Below are 15,793 nucleotides of genomic sequence, written 5' to 3'. Positions count from 1 at the left end.
AATAAAGGCAAAGCGATAATATTTTTAAAGTACACAAATTCTCCCCTAAAATGTTTCATGAGCCACCTATACAGAATGCTGGTCTGTTTTGACTTAGCTTCCTTGTGTTTTAGTGTTTTCTATTGACAGGCAGGTGAGCAGCATACCAAGGGGTAGTCTGGCATCTTTCTGTTTGTGGACACTATTACAGTATTACAGGCCCTGTTTTCCCCCAGGCTTTCTTATGTCTTCTTTAACCTTAATCATTGCATAATACAAGGGCTCATTCTAGACAAAAATGTGCAAATTTTATCTTTGTTGTCTAGCTGTGTTGATACAAGTCTCGTATCATTTCCTTTCTATTCTGTGATATTTTTCTCTCCTTTCCACCTATTAGAATGTCTTACACAGATCTTATAAGATCCAAAAAGCATTCATGGTAGGAGGTAAAACTAGAGGCCTCACTCCAGTCAGCAGGATATGCATTAAAGAGAACAGAAAATCCTTGAGTTAACTAGAAAGGAATCTGTGTCTACTTCTTGTTATCCTCAAAACTACCACTTTTAGGTACTTTCCTAACCTCATACTTCAAATGTGCACTATTACACCCCAAGCATTGCACTGAAAGACAAATACTGAATGGTGCTATGGTTTGAATGTCCCCTCTAAAACTCATGTTGAAATTTAATTGCCTATGTAATGGATTGGGAGATGGGGCCCTTAAGAGGTGATTAGGTTGTGAGGATCCTGACCTCATGAATAGATTAATGCCAGTGTGTTAATTACCTCAGGGGTGGGCTCCTGATCAAAGGATAAAGTTCAGACCCCATTTCTCTTTGTCCCACATGTTCACTTGCCCTTCCACGATGATATGACACAGCAAGAAGGCCCTCACCAGATGCAGCCCTTTGATATTGGATTTTCCAGCCTCCAGAACTGTGAGCCAAGTAAAGTTCTGGTCTTCACAAATTACTCAGTCTGTGGTGTTCTATTATAGCATCAGAAAACAGACTAAGACAAATGGATAGAAAAACATGGAGACATGCTCTTCAAATTCCTATCCCATCTGCTCTACAGGACTCCTCAGAACACTAAGTTTGAACGTTAGGTGATGACTTCAGATATCTTGTGAGTTCCTTGAGATGAGAACTAGATGGGAAGCAGTTGTAGTAGTTTGAAGAAAAGAGAAAGGTCCTGCATCATCTGTTCCATCACATGATCCCAAATGTATTTGTCCCAGCAGTGACTCTCACTCAGGCCATTAGCAGGAAGCTCTAAGAGGCACATCGGAGACATGGTTGCTCCTAGGAAGTTGCGTGTCGTCACTCTAAACCTAAAATATAGATGAGGATCTTCTTTCCAGCAGAAATAAGGCAAGGCAGTAGAGATCCCAACAAGGTTAAATGTTAAATTTCAAAGCTGAGAATGAATCAAAGGCCTGAAATTAAGTCCATTTTAGAGATCTAGGCAGGCAAGTTCCCAGAGTGCAGCTGTCAGGGAATTTAAGATCCAAAATATTTCTTCCTGCCCAAGAATGTTTAAATCTTTTTATTCAATGCAGTAACTATTTCTTGAGTGATTATTGTGAGCCAGAAGTTGAACTATGTGTGGGATAGAGCCATAAACAAAGTCAATATGGTCTCCTTTGCTATGGATTTTATGGTCTATCATGTATATTACTTGTTTTGTTTTCCCTTTTTAGAATGCAGACTTTATTTTTTAAATTGAGAGGCAGGGTCTTGCTGTGTTGCTCAGGCTGGAGTGCAGTGGCATGATCATAGCTCACTGCAGCCTTGAACTCCTGGCTGAGCTCAAGTGATCCTCCTGCTTCAGCCTTCCAAAGTACTGGGATCACAGGTGTGAGCCACTGCACCCAGCCTAGACTACAGACTTTTTGAGGACAAGACTAATATTGTATTCATCTTCTTAATTGCCTCACACCTAGCACAGTGGTTTACACGTAGTTAATACTCAAAAAAGTTTACGGAATTAATGAATGACTTGACTGAATAAATGAAGTCAGTTCTGATCCTAATACAGTGATCCTTTATACATTTTTATGAGCAAAAGTAGTCCTAGACCCAAAATTAGAGAAAAATAAGAGGCCTACAGGTGTTCCATGTTCAGTTAGAATCGGGACAGAGGGGCTGGGATTACAGAGAGATTTTGGCACCAGGAAGTGTTAATGTGATATATATTTAGCACATGGACTCTAAATATTTCACAGCTGAGACTACAGTAGGATTGCCTGGATTACAGCCGTGACGGAGACTGCCACAGGAAAAAGACAAAGTAAATGTTTGAGACTGAACCTGCTGTTAACTAAAATAAGTGACACAATAAAATTTTGTGTGTAGAAGGTATTTTTAGCCTCCTTTACGTGTATCACACATGTTTAGGTGGTAAACCATCTTATTTCTCTTTTAACTTTCATTTATCCTTCAGGATACAGCTTAGCTACCATCTTCTTTTCTAGGAAACATCCTTTGATCATCTTTCTGACTTGCCCTCATCTGAACTCAATGCCCTATACTGCTTTGAATAGTTCCTTCTAACCCCCAAATTCATGTCTACCGGGAAACTGTGGAGGTGACCTTATTTGGAAATGAGTAGTTTCAGACCGAATCAAGTTAAGCTTAGATCATACTGGATTAGGGTGGGTACTAAATTCAGTATGACTGGTGTCCTTATAAGGAAGGGGAAATTTGGACACATACAGAAGAGAAAGCCATATGAAGACGAAGGTGGAGATCCGAGTGATGCATCTAGAGGCCAATGAATGCCAGAGATTCTCAGCAGCTACCAGAGGCTAGAAGATGGAGGAAGGATGCTTCCCTAGAGATTTCAGGGGGAAGGTGGCCCTGTTGACACCTTGATTTTGAACTTCCAGTCTCCAGAACTATGAGAGCATACATTTCTGCTAGTTGGTTTGTAGTGATGAGGTACAGCAGCCCTAGGAAACCAGTAGAGAGCCCTCTTCTCTTACATCCACCTATGCTCAACACCGCCACACCATATTGGATATGTCTTTTTGTGTATATGTCTCCCCTCCCACATTATGACTTCTTGAAGAGAAAAGCATAGCTTACCGATTTCTGTGTCCTCAGCACCTAACACACTATCTGTCAAAATAAATGTTATTAAAATAAACCGATTGAGCCAGGACTGGCAATTCCAAATGTCCAACAAAATTCAAATTTGCCATGCCTGCCAAAATTTCAAATTCCCACTAATCCATGTCAAAGCCATGCCCACTCCCCTAGAATTAGCCTACATATTCCACGGTGAGGAGTAGGAGAGAAGTAACAAAATATGGAAAAGCAAATTTATTACTACTTTGTAAAGCCTTTAGTAGATGAAATATCTTTCAATCCACATGGATTCTGTAGAGGGCAAAAGTTAGAAATGAAATTCTTTACGGTAAACATACTACTAACCACTCCCCTAAACCATTATGTGTGAAAAACAAACAAAAAGAAACCTGTAGGGCTTCTCATTTGCCAGGCAGTGAAAATAGAGAGAAACTGAGTTTGCTTAAATACACCAAAAAACTAATTTTGACAGAAATATCACCATATTTTTGCCGAAATACAGCTGACATGTCAGAAGGACTTCTCTGAAGCTTCACCTAGAGATGTTCACAAGTTGACTAGTTGGATTTAGAGCTGCAAAAGAACTACCCCTATTACAACCTGAGAGGAAAATCATTTCCATGAAGACAGCGTCATGTGTCCTTGTTCAAAACAAAGAAGGAAGAATCATTAAGCACATCACTATCTCAAGTCCCTCAAGTATCTGACAGGAACATCTGATTGGTTGAGTCAGGCCACATCCCCGTGTTTTTGCCAGAGAGAAGGGACAAGAATTATCTGTCCACCTTTACCTATCATGGTAGGAGGGGAGGACGTATCTCCACCTATTTGCCCCAAGTAAGAAAACTTTTATATATCTAAATGCAGCTTTCTCTATCTTTGCAATTACATATTTATAATAGTTTTTGAAATCATATAATAATGTATATTATTATATATTTGTATTGTATATGTAATACATATAATTATATGTGTATAATGCATGTCTATAAAAAAATCTTTTTATTTAAACAGAGCCTCTCTCTGTTGCCCAGGCTGAAGTGCAATGGTACAATCAAGGCTCACTGCAGCCTTGACCTCTCAGGCCCAAGTGATCCCTGCCTCAGCCTCCCAAGCAACTGGGACCACAGGTGTCCTCCATTGTACTTGACTAGTATTTTAAATTTTTTGTAGAGACAGAGTCGTCCTATGATGGCCAGGCTCATCTCAAACCCCTGGAGTCCACTGATCCTTCCACACCAGCATCCCAAAGTGCTGGGATTACAGGCCTGAAAATCTTTAACACAAAAAAAGGTTTATTCTTGGATCATTTAAATGGGTATTCCTGACTTGTTGGAAGTGTTCTTCTAAGCACTAATGTTTTGGGACCCAGGTTCCTTCCATCTTGTGACTCTGCCATTTTTAACTGTTTCCAAGAGGCCTGAACTTATGTTCATTAATCTGGAAGAAGAGGAAAGAAAGCACATGGATAATCACTCCTGGGAGGCTCGTAGGAGGACAGACCCAGAAGTGTATACATCACTTCTGCACACATTCCATGCACTAGGACTCAGACTCATGGCCACTTCTAATTGGAACTGTTCCTTGGAAACCACGTAAGTGTCCAGGAAGAAGAGGAACCCGGTTTGGTGAACAGCCAACATAGTCTCTGTCTTATTATCTACAATAATGATTGTCCACTACAACATCTCAATATTTTATGAAGTCTTAAATAGAAAGAAGTGAAATATCATGATCAAGCTTTGCAAGAATTAGGTAAATCTATGAAGTCCCAAAAGCAATAATTGAAAGAAAAAAACTGAATTAAAAAAATACAAGATTTATCGAAAAATGTCAGCTTTGATAAAAACAGGGCCTGCAAATATTTAGAATCCCATCAAACATTTAGATGGTGTTTTTCTAACTTTCTTCTGGATGTTTGTTATTAAGAAACTAATGGTTGTTCATGTCCTTTGTAGGGACATGGATGCAGCTGGAAACCATAATTCTCAGCAAACTATCGCAAGGACAAAAACCAAACACCGCATGTTCTCACTCATAGGTGGGAATTGAACAATGAGAACACCTGGACACAGGAAGGTGAACATCACACACCTGGGCCTGTTGTGGGGTGGGGGGAAGTGGGGGGATAGCATTAGGAGATATACCTAACGTAAATAATGAGTTAATGGGTGCAGCACACCAACATGGCACATGCATATATATGTAACAAACCTGCAGGTTGTGCACATGTACCCTAGAACTTAAAGTATAATAATTTAAAAAAAGTTAAAAAAATAAACTCTTGATTAATATATTAGTCATTGCTTAATCAATTTGTTGCTCAGAGTTCATTATTTTATCAAAACAATCTCATTTCCAAAGTTTAAAATTTAAAATCATATAAATATAACAGACGACAGCAATTTTGATTGAGATTTAGTTTTAAACTGCAGGCTCCCTTATAAAAAGCTTAATTGGTCAGACAGAGTGGCTTATGCCTGTAATCCCAGCAATTTGGGAGGCTGAGGTGGGCAGATAGCTTGAGCCCAGGATTTCGAGAGCAGCCTGAGCAACATGGCAAAATCCCATCTCTACAAAAAATACAAAAAAAAAAAAAAATTAGCTGGGCATGGTAGCAGAGGCCTGTAGTCCCAGTTACTCCAGAAGCTGAAGTAGGAGAATCACCTGAGCCTGGGAAGTCAACACTGCAGTGAGCCCGTATCATGCCACTGCACTCCAGCCTGGGCAACACTCATGAGACCCTGTCTCCAGAATTAATTAATTAATTAGTTAATTAATTAAAAAATAAAAAAGCTTAGTTGTCAACTTTAGGTTACCAATTTTTGCTATGAGAATGGCTGAAGCTACACAACCATAATTTTGATCAAACCAATTGACCTTTCTGATAGCGTCCATAGCAAAACTACAAAGACTTGGTGTTTCTTGGAATGATGTGGTATAGCAGGCCTTGTGGATCAACTGAAGGAAAGCTAAGTTCACTGTGACATTTGAAACTGTTCTCTTTATGCATCTTGGCACTGCCTACGTTTTTTGTTTTATTGTTGCTGCTGTTTTTAAATCTGTGCTTCTACACTGTCTTTTCCTGCAATTAAGATTAAGGTAGCCAGGCGGGGACTATGTCTAAATTGTTTATCTTTACTATATAAAGGGAAAGATTGTCATCAGCCTGCTGAAAAGATAGCATATATGAACTCAAACAAGATCAGCCTTTGGTAATTCCTAGCTTCTGGTGTAGCTTTTCTTTTTTTCCGTTTTCTTTTCAGCGAATGTATGACCCTAATAAATTACCACTCTAATTGGGTGTTTGCTCAGTCAATTCAAAAACAGAGTTATTTAGGAGGGCAAATGAGTGAATAAGACCTTTTGTTTTTCTTAAGGCATCTTTTAAAACCTAAACGTTAATTACAAACCATTATTACAAACCTTTTTGCCTTATTTGATGACATCTGTGGCTAAATGTTTGGGCCTTCCTTTGGTTGTAAATTATTGCATTAAGTACTGCCAGATCAAGTAAGTGGTATGTGCTTTATTAAATATGCTGTTGAGCAAGCAAGGTTTGAAAAATTAGAAAGTGTGCCCAAACTGTTTTGTTTTGACCTACTCTGTGTGTGTGTGCGTGTGTATTTTTGTTTGTTTTGTGTGTCTTACATAGTAAATTGTCCTAAGATTGCTCGGTAACACAACTTCATGCTCTGGGAAGGTGGGGTAACATTTGCTTCTTCTCTAAAGTTAGTCAGCAGAGAGCATATAACAGAACAAAGACAGGAAAGCAGGAGGTGATGTTAGCATAAAGAGAGACTGCCTTTTATGTCTTCCTGGATTCCACAGAGAAGAATCGCAGCCTCATTACTGAGCAATGAATGTTTCCAGTTAGTTTGGGTGTGGAAGCAGATGAGAAGGGGAGAGGGGAAAGCCAGCAGCAGGCTTGGATGGCTAACTAATCTATTACAGTCTGGGGAGATGCTTAAATGAGTGAAGCAATTAAAATCAACACACCTGGAACACCAGGGGAAAAAACTGGAGAAGAGTGATTAATGAAAATCCAAACACATTAACAGTTGTAGTATCTACATGAAGTCTGCGAAGTTGGTGGTTCAGCCAGGCATGAAGGTGTCTTACTCCCTTACTGAAAAACAAGTAAACGTACCCTACAACACACACAAATGATTTGTGTACAGATGCTGACATGGCTTCCAGTTTACCCATCCCACATACACAAATAGCTTATGCACTTTTATGGGCAGTATATATGTTTATACCACAAAGAAAGAACGCATAGAGAATGACTGTTTTGCTTCAGGGTTTGGTGAACGTTGATGGAATTTAGTGAAATAGAACATTTATGACCATGAGAAATGGCCCTCTGGAGAGTCATTTCCCTGCCCCCGGCTGGAGGTAAAAGGCTGCAGTGACAGCGCCGGGTAAGAGAGGGACAGAACAATAGGTTCTGTGGTTTGAGAAGCAGAGGTTGCCCTCACTGGGTGGGTGGTAAGAGCATCAGTCCTGAGCAGCACATAACTCAGAGAGAAGTGATAGATTCGTGTGGAATGTGCACATAACAAAGGGCGTAAAGCAAGAGCAAATTATAAGTGCACTTGAATCACCCAGTGTGCTGAGGATTTTTCCTGCCAACAAGATTCCACTATTGAAAAGCCACACGCCTGGTGGATTTCCTGATCAAATCCAGAACACTAAGTAACACGAACTAACAAAATGATATAACCCAAACCAGACTCCACCAGGTGATTGGCTGACTGAATCAGAAAACGAGGAGTTTTTCACCCTTTTAATTAAAATAATTAATTTTGTTGTTTGAATTGAAAAGAATTTTAATACAGTTAAATCGTTCTGCCAATTTATTCCAGCTCTTTCACTGCCAAAACTGGGGGCAGGGGCTGCTTCAGTTTTTCTGCCTTCTCTTTGTGATGACCAAGGTATAAAGGTATCTGTTGCACTGAACTTGTAACTTCACATTATTCTTATATTTCTTGATCCTGAGTTATTTGGCATCCTTTTGTTGACTGTGAGCAGAAAGTCCTAGATTTTCTCAATTTTGAGAGACATGGCAACAAGACAGGGCCTGCACCAGCAGTGCAGGGAAACACCCTTTTCCCCCTTTCATAAGAGTGTTTAAAAAACATCAACATTCTCCTTTGCTCTGTATTTCATTTCAAAGTCACAAAGCAAGAAAATGTACTCTGACTAATGTTAATTCTACTCTTTTTTGCTGCCTACATTGGCGATGTTCTTATATTTATTTCATTTTCCATTCACCTGACAAGTCCCTGGCAGTCTCTGTGGACGGTTTTGAAGTCAGCTGCCTGGTTACTATATCTCAGACTCACACACAGGTAACAGCCTGAGAAAAGCTTTGCACTGATGAGTGAAAGGCCCACTTTTGACCCTCATATCCCAGCATCGTGACAGCAGGGCGCCCCTCGGAGCCCCGGTGACCCGACAGGGATGTCCAACCACCACAACAGAACTTGCCAGGACCTCCTTGGCTCTGAGGATTCATGATTGGCTTTGACACTGGGTGGAGGATGATCAAAAGCCCTTCAAAAATCAGTCTCCTAGGGAAGCTCCATTGTCTTACATCTTTTCTAGCCCAGTGTTTTCTGGACTGCCCCCTACCAAGATAGTGACTGTCAACACTGTGTTGCTCCTAGCTCCTCATACTTTAAATGGTGGTGGAGGAGAAGCTGAATCTAAGTTCTTCACACACACACATAGATATATATGCATTTTAATTAAAAGATTTTTATTCTATATAATAGTGAATCCTAAATCTATTAATCACTGGATTCCTTTGATCGCATAAGGTGGTTTTTCAAAAAATATCAGTTCCTGGGATCCCAATCCTAGCATCTCAATCTAAGACCCCAGCCTGAACCCCAGGGCCTGGGATCAAACTCAGCAATGTGGAATTTTAGTGCCCCCCAGATGATTCTAATGATCACCAATATTTACGAACCTGAGACTTAATTTAGTTATTTTATTTTTTTTTTTATTTAGAGACAGAGTCTCACTCTGTTGCCCAGGCTAGACTGCAGTGGAACGATCTTGGCTCACTGCAACCTCCGCCTCCCAGGTTCAAGCAATTCTTCTGCCTCAGCCTCCCAAGTAGCTGGAATTACAGGCGCCCGCCACTACACCTGGCTAATTTTTGTATTATTAGTAGATACAGGGTTTCATCATGTTGGCCAGGATGGTATTGAACTCCTGACCTCTGATAATCCACCCGCCTAAGCCTCCCAAAGTGCTAGGATTACAGGCATGAGTCACCATTCCCAGCAGTTTAGTTATTTATTAACCAAATATTTTAAAATGTATCTTTGGAAATTCCATTTGGAACATATTGCTTGCACTTCACTCCTGATTCCAATACTTTACCACGTCACACGATCTCCTTCCCCTTTCTTCAAATACATGGTTTACAGTTGCGGCAAATAAAGCCCTGAGAAAGGATTCCTTTAGTTCCTTTTTTACTAAACTTGTGGGATAACATAACTCTTTAAATCAAAAAGAAATTCATAATTCTACTTTTTTACCGCACCCCAGATCATCTCCTATTATCTCAAGGAATGTTGTAAAATTTTTGAAATGAAATTCCTCTGAGTTCCTTAAATTTCTAACATTTGAAAACACTGCTTTAGATTCAAGGAAAGAATTCAAGGCTTCTCCTCCCCTGTCTCCTCTACCCACCCTCCTACCTCGCCCTATCTCAGGGCCACTCCTGTGGAGGACTGTATTCTTTTCCATTGAGGTCCAGTCGAGAAAATGGACACCACACTAGGTATTTTAACAGAGGGAATTTGATATGGGAAATTTATTACAGAGGTTGAAAGGCTAAAAAGCAAAAAGAGGCACTAAGATAACAGAGATAGAAGGAAGCAAGTACCACTCTTGGGGAAGAGGTTGGAGTTTCCAGAACTATAAGTTGGATGAGAACCTCATAGAGCAGGGACCCATGTCTTGAGGTGGGGCCACTGCCAAGTCATTCCTGATATATCAGGAGCTTGTAGGACAGGTGTCCTGGATCTGGGGCTCTGGCCTCCGAGGGAGGCGCTAGCTGGAGGCCACTGCTCTTCAGACAGATTGCAGTGAGGTTCTAAGAGCGAGGAAAGAAGCTGAAGACAGAAGATGACTACTGCTGCCCAGAGAAAGGCCACTGATAGGGTGACACCTCGAAACAGCAAGCAAACAGGAAGAAGGAAAATCCCTGTCCTGCCTGCAGCCCAGAGTCCCCATAGGGCATCCTAAGAGGAAGTTCACCGACCAGAGCAAAATACACTTTTCAGCGTCTTGACCCTTGCATCACAGAGCAGAGTGTACAGGGCAGGCTATGTCACTGAGATTAATCCAGCACAGGATCAGACAATCTCTTGGGTCAGAAGAGCAGCAGAACTTGCCATTGGCAGACACAACAAGGTTAAAAGCTTCTATTTACATGACTGTGTTTTTTTGGAAGGTCAAATACATTTGGGAAAACTATCTTTATAATTTGGAGTATCACAAAGTCTATCAGCATATTAAAGGATCAGAGAAGTCTTGCAGTAAAGGAAACTGCTTTATTTTGTTTAATTATTTCTAAAATGTATTCAGTGTGAATCCCTTCCCCCCTCACACACACATATAATATTCCTCAGAACATGCAAACTGTTCTAAATGCTGCTCTAAAAAAGTTACTAAAGTCCAAACTGCTTTTGTTGGTTTGCTTCTAAAGCTAGGAAAAAGAGAAAGAATATGTATATTAAGTGAAATCAAATAATTGGGAAGAAAAACAGAATATCTGCAAAGTATTAAATCCAATTATATTTTTTCATGCTTTCTGATATCTGTAAAGGGGAGATCCTCCTCTGCCCTTTACCACACCATTAGAGAAAAAAATTCCTCGTGTAATCCTCAGATAAATCATGAACCACAAGCTATAACAAAGACCACCAGCTTCAACCAAATCTAAGAGAACAAGGTAGTGTTACATGAATCTGTACACATAAATCATCACACAGCACTCCAAGATGCCCAGCTGCCTTAAACTTATAGGGTAGATTGAAAATTTTACTGCAGGGCAAAGAGTGGCTGTATTTCTACTCAAGAAGGTAAAAAGAAACTCTACTCTCTCCCTTTCTATACCTTTTAGGACTATGGCTACTTTCCACTCCCTCCATGCTTGCCTCAGGCAGGAGGAGGCACCTGACAGAACCGAAACCTAGAGTGTGGCACACGGTAAACTCTGGGGAGCTGGGCTGGAAGGTCATGTAGACACAGGGGCTGAGGCCAGCATTCAGCAGATACAGGTGAATGGGTAGAAAGAGTTATCCACAAAGACAGATACTGAGGTAAAAGGAATGACCAGGATAGAGGGGGTGGGGAGAGAGAGGAGAGGAGGAATAATGAGGAGAAGGGAAGAGAGGGAGGAGAAGGAGGAGTAAGGCAAGGAAGAGGAGGAGGAATCTCCCTTTTATAGATGTCAGGAAACATGAAAGAAGAAAAAGGAAGGAAGGAAGGAAGGAAGGAAGGAAGGAAGGAAGGAAAGAAGGAAGGAAGGAAAGAAGGAAGGAAGGAAAGAAGGACCTGTAAAGTATATAGAAAGGGGGAGGGAGGGAGGGAAAAAAATTACTGCTGGCTGATTTTCCAGATCCCATGATACTGGCTTTAAATTCTTCCTACTCAACCAGAATGCTTCATTTGACAGCATCACAATGTGCAACCAATATGTATCCTCATCAAGTTATGCTAATCTGGCTTTTACCTCTGAGTTGGATTTTGTCCGTGAAGACAAGTGATTCCTGTCTGGAAATCTGGAAGTTTCTTAAGCAAACAGTTTGAATTGATTTTATTTATTTAATTGACTATTCCATTCCTTATCAAAAAACAGGTACCAAAAAGTTCCAAACAGTTGAATGTGGATGAAAGTAACCATCACATGTCTCCAACACACCTCCTTGCATGCTGATGTACTACCTACGGACCTGGCATGACACAGATTCATACTACGATAAAATATCAAGGCCCAGCTCTAGTGCTGAGAAACTTTCTGTCCCATTCATTGGGAAGACGATCAGACAGAGGACCCTGGAAGTTTTGCCTCCTGTACTCACATAACAAATGGCAGACATTCCTGTGGTAGGGATGGGAGAAACCAAACTCTAGTTAAATATCTATAGTTCAAGGCATTAAAATTTGCTATTAAAGCCCCAGCATAGTCTCTTTTATTGGATCTGGCTTCGCTTTACAGGCAAAGCAATACCTCTGACTATTGTCCCAACCAGCTTCCAATCATAGACTCCTTTAAAGGTGACTTAGAAACAGGTACTTATATTTGTGTTTTTTGCCTTAGAGTACACCGCATCTTCTACCTTCTAAATTCACTGGCTTTGTCATGGTTTATTTTCACTGGGTTCTTGCTGTTTCTACCCCTTTGGAATTAATCAGTCCGCTTTCCAAACTCACTTTCAGTTGGAGTACAGACTGAAACTTCCCTCTGCCTGCTGGTCCATAGTCAAAGACCAGGAGCCCTGCCCACTACCATGCTCAGTTCCCCTGCTTGAACCACAGCCTACGCAACAGGAAGTGGTCCCTCAAATAATATGCAGTACCCCCTTGCCCATCAGTAGAACTGTTTGTGTTTTCTCTTTAACAGTTTTAAACATACTTCTTTTCTTTTTAAAAATTATTTTAGATTCCAGTGGTACATGTGCAAGTTCATCACATGGGTGTACTGCATCATGCTGGGGTTTGGGCTTCTACTGAACCCATCACCCAAATTGTGAACATTGTACCCACTAGGTAGTTTAGGTAGTTTTTCAACTCTTGCCCTTTTGGAGTCACCACTGTCTATTATTTTCATCTTTGTAAATGTGCTTATTTTCTAGTCTCTCTCTAAATGAGGATCTAATTATATTGGCTGCTTTTCTGATGACTCTGGATTGTTTTTCCCTGTATTTTGTCTCTCTCTCTCTCTCTCTCTCTTTTTTTTTTTTTTTTTTTTTTTTGAGACAGGGCCTCACTCTGTCACCCAGGCTGGAGTACAGTGGCATGATCATGGCTTACCATAGCATCTACCTCCCAGGCTTAGGTGATTCTCTCACTTCAACCTCCCAAGTAGCTGGGACTACAGGTACATGCCACTATACCTGGCTAATTTTTGTATTTTTTGTGGAGACATGCTGTCTCTACATGTTTCAGCATGTTGCCCAGGCAGGTCTCAAACTCCTGGGCAAAAGTGATCCTCCTGCCTGGGCCTCCTAAAGTGTTGGGATTACAGGCATATGCCAGCATGCCCTGCCTTTCCTGTATTTTGTAATTTAGAATTGTGAGTTCGTGTTGGGTGGGACTTTACCTACAGGATTCCTATGCAACCCAGGTTGAAAATAGGTCTTCCTAGAGAAGGCTTTTAGTCACTCATATTAGGGTGCACCAGTATTGTTATCAACCTGAGAATGCTTTTTACATTATTTTGTGGAGAATCTAGGTCATCCAGATAGTATAAACTCAAACTCTAAACCCGAGTGAGAGCAGCCTAGGGTTCAGGTTTCTAATATCCTCAGGATTTTCCTTTGCTTCCTCTTTTCCTAGTAGATCAAGCCAAGCGCAAAAGTTTGTCTCCTAATGGGAGAGGATGAACATTTTCAGTTCTCCTGCTTCACAGATCTACGGTAATTCAGAAGTTCTTTATTTAAGGGTCTTAGGTCTAAATTTCTGCCTTTCACGGGCCCAAAGATTTGTCTCCTGTACTTTCATGGCCATTAAAATCCAAACCCATTGTTAACTATACTGACAAAAAACTAACCCCCTAGCCATCAAATGATCAGTTTGCAGGGTATTTTCCTTACTTTCTTTGTAGCATTTAAAAGCATGCTTGTTATATTTTAGCTTATCTAAGTGATTTATAGTAAGAGAGCTTTCAGATGACCTTAGCCACATTGCTAGAAATCAAAGCTAATGTTATTTTTCATGTATTTATACTTTGAACATTTTTGTTCTTATTATATGTCAGGATTCCTTTGGATGTGGAGTCACTTCTGGAAATGGACTGGTTTGATAACCACATTTGATTCCTTATGGACTTATATTGAAAATGTCTTCTTAAGCAAAGTGAAAAGAAAATTTGTGCAATTATGTGCCCGTCTCAATCAACAATACAATCCATATGGAGAGAGCAGCTCCTTCTGCTCACCCCTCACGAACATGGTTCAAAATTTTCTCAGGATGGGTTCAGTGGCTCATTCCTATAATCACACGCTTTGGAAAGCTAAGGTGGGAAGATCACTTGAGGCCAGGAGTTAGAGACCAGGCTGCACAACATAGCAAGACCCTGTCTCTGCATAAAAAATAAAATAAAGTTAGCCAGGTATGGTGGTATGGGCCTATAGTCCCAACTACTCAGGAGGCTAAAGTGAGAGGATTGCTTGAGCCCAAGAATTTGAAAGTTTGAAGCTATGGTAAGCTATGATGGCACCACTGCACTCCAACCTGGGTGACAGAGCAAAGTTTTGTCTCAAAAAAAATTTTTTTCATACTCTCCAAAACAAAACAGAGAGTATGAATGGTTTCTTACTAGAAAAGTTTCTTTAAATCAGCTTTGCAAAATAAAAGAAAGGAACAATCCCATTCTCAAAGAAATCCAGCTCTCCCTGGCAAAATCAGGGTTTAGACCTTAATTCTAATATTTGGAATTCTTCTTTCCATTTTCTATTTTTCTTTGATATGACTTTAATAGAAATCTTTGAGTGGGAATATTACAAGATCATGTCTTTACACACCAAAATTAACTTTCAATTTGATCAATTTAGTCAAACCCAGCAATACATTTTTTAAAAGTATATTATTTTACTGAATTGAGTAATAATAGAGGGATTATTTAGAAAAAAATAAGAGTGATATTGGAAAAGTGAGTAAGGGAATGCAAATTTATATGTTAGTTAGGGTATTCAGAAGATCTTATGATTTTTGAATTTTAGCAATGCGATTTCTATCAAAATTTTACAGATCTTCCTAAAAAAAGGTATTGTTTACCCTCTATTTTACATCTAATGTACTGGTTACATCCACCACATAATAGATGGTGGACACCTATTTTACTGGTTACCCATGCAGTCAGAGAGTATTTGGATCTAGCCTAAATTCTTCCTTTTGCAATTCAAATGTATTTCCTCTGGCCCTATTCTTAATGGAGATCAGATTCTTACAAACAACGCTCCTCTTCTTGAAGTCTCCTCTCTTTTTCATGCATTCCATTGCATTGTCTTAGGTGTACAGCCTCCAAGAAGGATGTCCTGAAGGGGAGAGTTCAAGATCAAATGATATGTCTCTCTTCATGAACTAACAAATATAATGTTCTCCTTTCTGGTTATATTAACAGTGAGAATTTCTCTTTGAATAACACATGGAAGCCTAAGGTGCCACAGAAAGTGTATCATTTTAAATCCCACAGAGGCTTCAAAGTGTTACTCTAGTAAACATTTCCCCAGCAATGCTGTTTGTTGAATAACTATAGTTTGAGTTTTTCTGTCATCAAAATCAAAGAAAAAGTTCTGACTATTTCTGACACGAATTATATTGTTCAAGGGTAAAGTGTGATTCCATTTCTGTCTCCCTTTGACACAAAGCTCAAGAGGTAAGTAGATATATTGACCTGGTCTGGGAAAAGCAAGGTCTTCACTGGAGCCAAAGGGCATTAGCTACCTGCCCTGGAAATCAGTGGGAAGCTAGAA

General features: G+C 40.1%; 1 long non-coding RNA gene and 1 pseudogene across 1 annotated transcript; one reads left to right on the top strand and one right to left on the bottom strand.

Annotated features, from left to right (window-relative positions):
* The first annotated feature begins 5,113 nt into the window (after positions 1–5,113).
* Positions 5,114–12,217, top strand: LOC108512369 (uncharacterized). The gene is made up of 3 exons (XR_001880576.1): positions 5,114–5,150; positions 11,218–11,303; positions 11,956–12,217. It is a non-coding gene; the product is annotated as an uncharacterized LOC108512369 (long non-coding RNA).
* Positions 7,931–8,138, bottom strand: LOC108512368 (60S ribosomal protein L38 pseudogene; annotated as a pseudogene).
* Positions 12,218–15,793: the final 3,576 nt, after the last annotated feature.

The sequence above is a fragment of the Rhinopithecus bieti genome, unplaced genomic scaffold, assembly GCF_001698545.2.
Source record: "Rhinopithecus bieti isolate Rb0 unplaced genomic scaffold, ASM169854v2 scaffold_29254, whole genome shotgun sequence".
Classification (NCBI taxonomy): domain Eukaryota; kingdom Metazoa; phylum Chordata; class Mammalia; order Primates; family Cercopithecidae; genus Rhinopithecus; species Rhinopithecus bieti.
The sequence above is the reverse complement of the archived record's forward strand: the minus strand, read 5'-3'. Positions and strand labels throughout refer to the sequence as shown.